Genomic DNA, 9,418 nt, shown 5'->3' on the forward strand with positions numbered 1-9,418 from the left:
CCGGCGAGGTGCCAATTCTTTGCTTTTGTGGGAGAGTTCATGAGAGCAATGAGGTTGGAATTTGAATGTCTGCACAAAGAGCAGAGACCTGAACCTGAAGAGTGAGCTTGGAGTCCCAAGTTCAAGTGCTCTTATGTCCTCTTGATGAGCTTGGAGAAAGAATCCTTGACTTGACAGGAGGTGGGGACAGGGAGCGGAGCCAAAGGTGGAAGTAGGAAATGAACTTGGAGATGTCTGTAGCAGTCTGACTAATGAGCCTTCCGTGCCAACCCAGCAGAAGTGCCCGTGCCCGTGGCTGGTGCCAGCTACCTCTGCAGACAGTGATTGAGGCCTTTGCACTCTGACCAGCTGAGCAAGCCCATGTGTGTGCTGGAGGAGAGGACCGGGCAAGGGAGGGGACTCGGGGGCGGGGGGTTGGTAAGATGAAAAAGTGGGACCAAAGGCTCATCTAGGGCAGCGTCCTCAAAGGAAGGCAGGGCTCTCATGAGTTTGGGGGGCCGGGGGCAGTGTCCAGAGAGGGGTGAGGAGGCCTGCCCTCTGCTTCCAGCTGTGCTCCTGCAGACTGTGTGGGGTCCAGCGAGCAGCCAGGGAAAGGGGGTGTTCAGGTCCGGGCGGCAGCGGGAGCATCCAGAGGAGCCGACGGAGATGGAGGCAGGCGTGTGAGACACCACAGAGCATGCCCCTGGCCTGACCCCTTCTCTCCATGCCCCCTCCACCAGGCCTGGTCAGGCTGGGGTCAGGGTCCATAAGTGAGCAGGAGGGGCCGAGGAAGGCCGGGCAGATAAGGGGACGAGAATTGGCAAAACCAAAAGACGGAGTGAAGTGGATCTTCCCCCCACGTGAGCTGTTGAGATGGCCTGTGGGCGAGGCGGGAGGCCTCCCTCACTGGCAGAGGCTTTGGCCCATTTCCCTGAAAATGTGTATTTGGCTTGAGGAGGGTGCCCTGGCGGCCGGGGGAGAGGGTCTGCGTGTGACTCCAGGAGCGGAGGGGAGGACGAGAGAAAGAAAAGCCTCCTAGGCCCAGAAGTATGTGTGTCGGGTGGTGGCTTTTCAGGGCGTCCTGCACTAAGACTGGGGGGCCCTGGGCCCATTCCGAGTCAAGGACTGAGGGCTGGGACACAGCACCCCCAGGCCAGCAGCAGAGCCGCGAAGGTGGACGGAAGTGCGAAGGATCTGGGAAGACCACAGAGGGTGACCACGGACGCCCGTTCCATCCGTCACCACCAAGCAGCTTGCCAATCACCTGTGGAGGGTGTGGCTCGATGCAGCTCCAGACATCGCTGGGAGTACATATCGCTGTAACTACGCGGGAAAACAATTTGACAGGCTCCTGTAAAACTGAACAATTCAAATACCTCCAGCCCAGCAATTCCACTCCTAGGTACATGCACCTGGGCCCCAGGAGACACGTCCAGGGAGGCTCAGGGCAGCAGTGTTCATAAAAGTAAACATAAAGACATCGAAACCTGGAAACAACCCAAATGTCCAATGCAGGAAGAATGGCTAAATAAATTGTGGTAAAACTCACACTATAGAATGATATAGGGCAATGAAAAATGAATGAACTGCGGCTATACAATCACTTGGATAAATCCTGGTAACATAACATAGAGCGAAAAAGCAAGTCTCAGAAGGCTACATATCATTTGATGGCTTGTTTATAACCGTCAAAAAGAAGGCAAGCTAAATGATAATTGTTTAGGCATGCATCGGGTGTTAAAACTAAGGAACTCGGGAAGGGGGTTAAGGCAGGGAGAGGGGGGAGGGAGGGAGGGAGGGAAAGGGAATGAAAAGGAGAAACAAACTCAGTCATTATCTAAAGGGCGAGGGCAGGAGGGTAGGATTAGGGAAAAGCGCATAAATTCTAATTTGTGCTTTGAGTGGTGGATTCATGGTTGTTTGTTACATTACTAAACCAAAAATAAATTTAAAAATCAATAAAAGTGGGTCATGATGGAACAGAGTGTGTCGAGTACAGAAGTTTCTGACTAAAGAGATTCTGTGCTCTGAGAGACAAATAAAAGTGTGGAGCGCCCCCACCCCCGAGATGCCTTTTAAGACCCTCCAGCCCTCCCAGTGTTTTCGGGACACCCCCAGTTTCCATGCTGCCTCTTTTCTACTGACACCCCCCTCCTACCATCACCCCATCACCTCCTTGGGGCATCTATCCGAGCTCAGCCAGGACTGGGTGCTGAAGGAGCAGGGCCATGGAAAGAGGGGACCCCTGGGATGAGGGACCAGCACAGGGAAAGCTGAGGGACACTCAGCAGAGGGGATGGAAGCTGTTTCTGTGTCTGCCTTTGGTCCTTGCCCTCCTCAAGCTCCAGTGACTTCCTGAGCTCCCTCTCTGCACCTTTCTGCCCATCGAGGGGGTGGGGAACTTACGTCCAAGACCGACAGCCTCAGAATTCCCGCCACCCCCGGTTCCTGCCCCAGACACATCAGCAGCTCTTCTTTAGTTCACTCATTCACTCAGTTACTGAGGGCCTACTGTGTGCCAGGCACTGTCCTAGACACTGAGAACATAGCAGGGATCAGAAGGAACAGACATCCTTTGTGGTACTTGACTCCTTGGTGGGAGGAGGACGGGCAGGGCGCCAGACAGTAAGAACAGAAACATGAAAAAGACCTAGTGTGGCGTACAGGTGGTGATGCATATTAGGTGGAAGTAAGTTTTAACTAAAATTCAGGAAAGGACTCTTGAGAAGGTGATATATGAGTGACATCTGAAAGAGGCGAGAGAGTGAGCTGTGTGGAAATGGAGGGAGGAAGGATGAGTCTTTTGGGCAGAGTTAACAGCCAGTGCAAAGGCCCTGAGGTGGGAGGGCCTGGACAGAGGAGAGCTGGGGAGAGGAGAAGGAGGTGATGGAAGGGCTAAGGCAAGGGGGACAGGTAAGGAGGCTAAGGTGACACTCTGGCAGGAATCAGTGGTGACCCGGACCTGGATGGTGGCGGTGGAAGTTGTGAGAAGCGGTCAGGTTCTGGGTACACTTTGAAGGTAGAGCTGTGATGTGGGGTGTAAGCAAGAGGCCAACAATAGCACCAGCGTTTTGTCCTGAGTCCCTGGAAGGATAGCATTGTCATATACTGTGATGGCAACTGCAGAGCCTGGCCCATAGGCAATGTTAGATATATGAATGAATGAATGAATGAATGAATGAATGAATGAATGCACAAAGAACAAGAGGGTGTCAGCTTGTGGTCTGACACACACTGCCTTGTATGAACAAAGAGGAGGAGCTGAAGAAGTGTGTCCATAACTCCTGGCACATTTCAGAAGGTCTTCTAGACAGCGGCCCATCTACCACAGGGGATTAGTGGAAATTGATGGAAGGGCATCCGGGCAGGTGGCAGGGGCAGAGGTGGGTTCAGGGTGCTCTTTCTGAGCTATTTGTCAGCCTCAGGGAGGGGCCTGAGGTCTCTGGCTTTTGAGCAGAGAGCACCCCACCTCTCAGGGGTCTCCTGGGCCTCCCTGCCCTCTCTTTCAGAGGGTTTGGTCCAGCCCAGTTGTTTTCAAACATTCTTTTTGAAAGTCCTGGGAGCAGGGCGGGAGGTTGGAGCCCCAGGCTACACAGAGCACAGCTGGAAACGCCAGTGTCTCCATCTAGCTCCCACGTAGGAGACTGAGTCCAGGGGTCTTTTTTGCTTAATCAGTAAGCCCTGGCCTCCAGTTTCCAGTGTTTCCTAAGGTCCGTGATTTGGGCAGAGAGCTCGCCCCTCCTCCTCCTGCAGAAGGAAGGATTGTGCGAGCTCCTTGAGCTCCTCCTTCGTCCTCCTTGTTTGTCGATGGGCATTGGGCAGGACAAAGCACCTAAATCTGTGACTGTTCTCTACTGTGACCATCAAAGGAGCCAGGTTTGGGGACAAGCAGCTGGAGGTCACCACCGCCCTGAGGATGCCGTTGTTGTACGATTTCACTGGGCTCTTTCACCATCCTCCCTGCGTTCAAGCACTTTGCACGCAGCTGACTGTCTGCCTTAACCACTCCCCCTCCCCCCTCCCTCCCTGCGGCCTCTCACCTGCCCGCCTCTCACCCCCAGCCTCCCACCCTGAGAAGGGTGCAGGCCTTCTGCACAGCGTCACCCATGAGACTAGCAGGTGCAGTGGGGACAATGGGCTTCTGGCAAGCCTCTCAGAAATTGGGGGCAGCTTCTGAAGACGCCGCTTTTGGCCCAGACATCACCAGCCCAAACACAAGCATTTCTATGGCCGCTGGGAAGGCGACAATTGTTTCCATTTAGCGAATGTTTGCTGCCAGCTCCAGTGTTTCCTCTTGGAAGCCAACGTTTGGTCGAGAAGACAATGCCAAGCTAAATATTTTCCCTGCATAAAAATCCCTTTCATTTTTTTAATCATTTGGCAAACATTCCCTCCTCCCTCCCCTCACCCTTCTGTTCCTCTTCTCCCCCTCTGTCTCTGGCTGGGTCTCTGCGACACCCAACATCTGGGCAGGAAGGGAAAGGTTTGGTGGCCACACACATGTCTCCAGACCCGCAGATGGTGGCTTTGTGCAGACACACATCTGACTGACGCGTCAATATTCGTTTTTGGATGTTTCATGGGGAATTTTGAGGTTGATGCAGACATGGCCTTTTAGCCCCTCCCCCATCCTCGTCCCATTCTAGCTGCTGATAGTAGACTCTGGTGAAGCGAGGCCAAGCACTCAGTGAGGAGGGCCCTATACCACCGACCAGGGCCAGCGGGTAGCCACAGTTCTCCATCGCTCCATGGCTGATGGCTAAAGCAGTTGAGGGCAACCAACACCTCTTGCTTCCTGAGGGCCCCCCAGGAGGATGCCCCAGCCCACTTTCTATGCCATGGTTCGAGGATACTCAGAGATCCGGGCCTCCAAATGCCATGGATCCAGGAGGGAGAGCTCCCTGCCCCAGACCATGCCACGCCTCCTTCCTGACAGGACCCTGGCATGGGGCTGGGCCACTGTCTTCCCCCCTCCCTCCCGGCGCCAGACCTTCTGAAGCTGCTCTTGCAGTATACAACCTACATTCAGGCCTCCTCCCCACTCCCGTTGGAAGCTAATGCATACCTGGAATACCTTGGTTTGGACTTGACCCAGATCCCCCTCCCTGGAAACTTAAATTTCCAGACCACACCCCAGAGGGTGAAGCATCTCTGGGCAGGACTTGTAGAATGCATGCATAAATGAGCAAACAAATCCGCGAATGAATGGGTGGATGAGGTGGTGAACATGTGAATCAGTGAGTGGGTGAGCGAGCCAGTGCCTGCATGTGTGAGAGACCAAGTGAGCACATGGACTCGTCCCCGCCTGAGCCCAAGGGCACAGCGTGAGCACTGACATCGGAGGTGAGTCTGACAAATGTGAAATTATGTGGAACGCGTCTCCATGGAGCGCCGCGCTGGTAAAGGCCGGCTGTGTTATTCCTCGTCGATGATAAAAGCTGCACCGTCCCCAGGAAAAGCGTCAGCGCCAACCTGGGCTGTTCATCTGGGTTTCATTTCTGGTTTTGTCATGTCTTGGCTTGTGACCTTGAGCAAGTTGTCTCGTTTCTCTAAGACTCGGTTTCCTCATCGGTAACAGGGGGTGCATGGCTACCTGTCTTTTGGGGTGTTTGGAGGATTTGGGGATTTGGACATAAGGCACTTGTTAAATATTAGTTCTCTCCCTAAAGGAGGGTGAGGTTTTCAAATCTATAGAAAACATCACCTTTGGGGCCAGAGCAGGAGTGGCTGGCAGCATTGGGTGAAGGCCACCTGTGGGCCCCGAGGGAACGTCTCCTCTCTCTGGGGAAGGACATCTGGGTGCCAGGACCCCAGCAGGAACGTGGATACACCTGGAGGGCACCACCTGACTCTTTCCCATTTCTGTCCTAGCTCCTGGTGAATGTTTGACCTCACATGGACCAGGCCAGGGTGGGTAGACTCAGGAAAAATCCTTCTTGCTGTGAAGGAGGGAACTTCCTGCGTAGAAAAACGACTGAACACTAGCAGGGGCAGATCAGAGAGAATGTTCACTGGTGCTGAGCACATAATCACCAAGGCCAACAGTCACAATGAACCAACGATCAGGCAGTGACGTGGAGCCAGGGCAGTCGGTGCTGATGAGGTGCTTACTGGCTTGTGGCATTGGCCAAGTTACTTAACCTCTGTGCCTCTGTTTCCTCATCTGTATAATAGCAATAATAGCCTCTATTCTGATGCTTGGAACCGAGCCTGGCAGAGAATGAGCAATATACAAATATTAGCTCTGATGATAGACTGGTCCCGCTTCCCAACTTCTTTGCAAGAGGATTATACGACCTTGGCTCACTTTGGGTTTGGCCACGTGACTTCCTTTGACCAATGGAGTATAGCAGGTGGGGCAATGTTCGAGTTCCCAGAAGAGCTTCTACGAGCATCCTCTGCTTGCTCTCGTCCTCCTGCCTGCATCGCGGGAACGGCGTGGTCTGGGTAACGGCTGTTTCTTCAGCCTAGGACCCAGGATAAAAAGGTAAGTGGAGCCTAGTCAGGTCTGGCCACGTGCAGGTGAGCCGCGGTCCTCGTGTAGTGAAAACAAGAAATAGGTATTTGTTAGTATAAGCCATGAGGTAGCAGGGTCCTTATCTCTGCAGCAAAGGCTGACTAACACAGCTGTTCTCACTATCATTATCTCCATGTCATAGGTGAGGAGGCTGAGGCAACTCTGAGCGCTTAAGTGACTTGCTTTTGGCTACACAGCAATCAAGGGGTGTCGATGGAATTCAAACCCAGATCATTCATTGAACAATGAGCAGCAGGCACTGGAAGGACAGAGAGAGCCCCGGCTCCCACGGAGCTTACGTCAGAGTGGACAGACAGACGGAAATATGAGTCAACCAGGGAATCAACAAGAACATTTCGGGCAGTCCTACATGGTCTGAAGGATTACAATAAGGTGATGTGACCAAGACGAAGGAAGGGGTGAGGGACTAGCAGAGGAAGGGCCCTCTGAGAAGTCACATTTGCATTGCGAGGTCAGGGAGGAGAAGGAGAGGAGACAGGGCAAGCAGAGGGAAGTCATCCAAACGCAGAGGCTGGAGCACACCGGCAGTGTTCCCAGAACAGAGGCCGGTGGGGCTGGAGGGGGGGAGAGGCAGAGAGTGGAAAGGGGAGTGCAGAGGGGGAGGCAAGGTAACCAGCGCCTTGTCATCGACCCTAAGTAGGAGTCGGGAACGTCTTCTGAGTGCACGGAGGAGTTCAAGCAGAGGAGAGACGTCTTTGCATTTATATTTCAGAACGATATTTATTATGGATGGGGAAGGATTGCAGGAGGCCGTGGCAGCCGTGTAGGAGGGAAGGCTGGCTCGGCCTCGAGGTGGGCAGGGTGGGAAGAAGCAAAGCTAACTGACTTGAGATATATTTTAGAAGGAGAGGCCACATGTTCATCCGAGCTGGGAATCACATTCTGACTCAAGAATGACCTTTATGTGACCTTGGGTGGGGATGGTACCGGATTCTGACCTGGGGAAAGCTGGAGCTGGGCTAGATGCGGGGAAGGCAGGAGTTCTGCACTAGATGTGCTCAACTTGAGAGGCCTGTTGGCCGCCCAGGGGCTGTCCTGGCTGGGGTTCAGGCCTGAGGGCTTCACAGGTCCCTAAGGATGATTTAAAGGGACAGGATGCCGTCACCTAGGACACGAGGCCGAGTCCTGGGCACCATGGCATCTGGACGTCACCTGGAGTTAGAGGAGCCAATAAAACAGGCCGAGGAGGAGCTAGCCACCCACCTCTGTCCGATACTGGAGGTGGGGCTCATCGTTAGGAAGGTTCCATGACCCTCGAAGCCTGAGGCCATGCTGTCTGACCAGGTAGCCACCCGCCACAGGTGGCTGCTGAGCTCGTGAAATGGAGCAGGTCCACGCTGACACGAGCTGCAAGTGTGAACAAACACACCGGGCTCCAAGATGTAGTATGAAACAACAGATGTGCGAGAGCGCATTAGTAATTTTGATATTGGTCACATGTTAAAATGATAATATTTCAGGTATATTGGGTTAAATAAAACACAGTGATATCATGAATTTTGCCAGTTTCTTTTTTGTTTCAAATATTTAGAAAATCTCCATATGGTGGGGCTCCCCTGTGTGGTCTGCTCTGTCTTCTGCTGGGCAGCGTTATCTGAGAAGGGTGACAACAGGGTGTCTCCCCGACAGGATGACATGATTGCTGAAGCACTGCTGAGGCCCGTCCCCAAGACTCCAGTTCTCTGGGGCCCTGGGCTTCCCCAAGCAGGAGTGTCAGGTTTCTCTGCAAAGATGAACTGACAAGTTCTCACCGCAGCCCGTCTAGACCTGCATTTGCCTGGAAACCACATGCAGTTTTTATCAGAAAAAAAAATTGCACACAACATGAAACTAAAGAAAGGAGCAAAGTCTCCCTGACACACTGCCAAGCAACTGTTCCGTTTCCCGCAACGCTCTGCAGTTTCTTCAAACACAAAGACGTTTGCCACATGGTCAACGAAAGCATTTGGAAAAGTGTGAACAGACCACACACGGTGTTGGGAAGTTTGGGAGCTGTGAGATTTCCCCGTTCCCCACAGTGCTCTGGGACATTTGGACTCAGCAGGGTCAGGCAGTGTTTGGAAAGTGTGTTTTTCCTGCCTGCACACAGCCCAGACTGGGCATGTCACCTCAGCCTGGAGCCATTAAACAAGGTGGACCTTAAGTAGAACAAGGAGGACACCTTGAGTATTCAGGCAGGGTTAGGTCTCAAGAAAGCTCAGAGGAAGAGAGTACATTCATTCATCCATTTATTCATTCATTTGTTCATTCACTCACTCACAAAAGCATAACTGAGTATCTTCTATGTGCAGGGCACTGTGCTAGGTGTGGGGAGCACCATGGTGAGTGCACTGCATCTGGTGTCTGCCCTCATGGGCTTTCAGGCCAGTTGGGAAGATATTAAACAAAGAACGTGTGAATGTATTTATCATGAAAATTGCAGGTACTATGAAGGACAGGGACATGATGCTATGAAATCCCCGGTAGAGACATTTGAGCTAAACTAAGAGACCAGGAGAGCCTTGAGGAAATGGCACTGAGATCTGACAGGTGACTTGAAGTTAGCTGCACAGAAGAGAAACTGAGCATGCTAAGCAGATAAAACAGCATATGCAAAGGCCCTGTGGCAAAGGGAGCTGAGTGAATTGGAGGAATAGATAGCAGAATAACTAGAACAGAGACCACTAAGGAAAGCATGGTAGGAGACAGGTCTGGAGAGGAAGACAGGGGACAGACCATAAGGGGTCACCTGGAGACATCAGAGTCAGGCTTGGAGGAAGGGTTGAGACTGTGAAGTCAGAGGCTAGAAAGAGCAGGAGACTTAGTCATTGCCAAGGAGAGCAGGTACATGGTGATGCATGGTTGAAACAATGAGAGAGGATGGTATTGAACCTCGAGCCAACTAGATCAACCCTGAGCCAC

The sequence above is a fragment of the Molossus molossus genome, unplaced genomic scaffold, assembly GCF_014108415.1.
Source record: "Molossus molossus isolate mMolMol1 unplaced genomic scaffold, mMolMol1.p scaffold_m16_p_12, whole genome shotgun sequence".
Classification (NCBI taxonomy): Eukaryota; Metazoa; Chordata; class Mammalia; order Chiroptera; family Molossidae; genus Molossus; species Molossus molossus.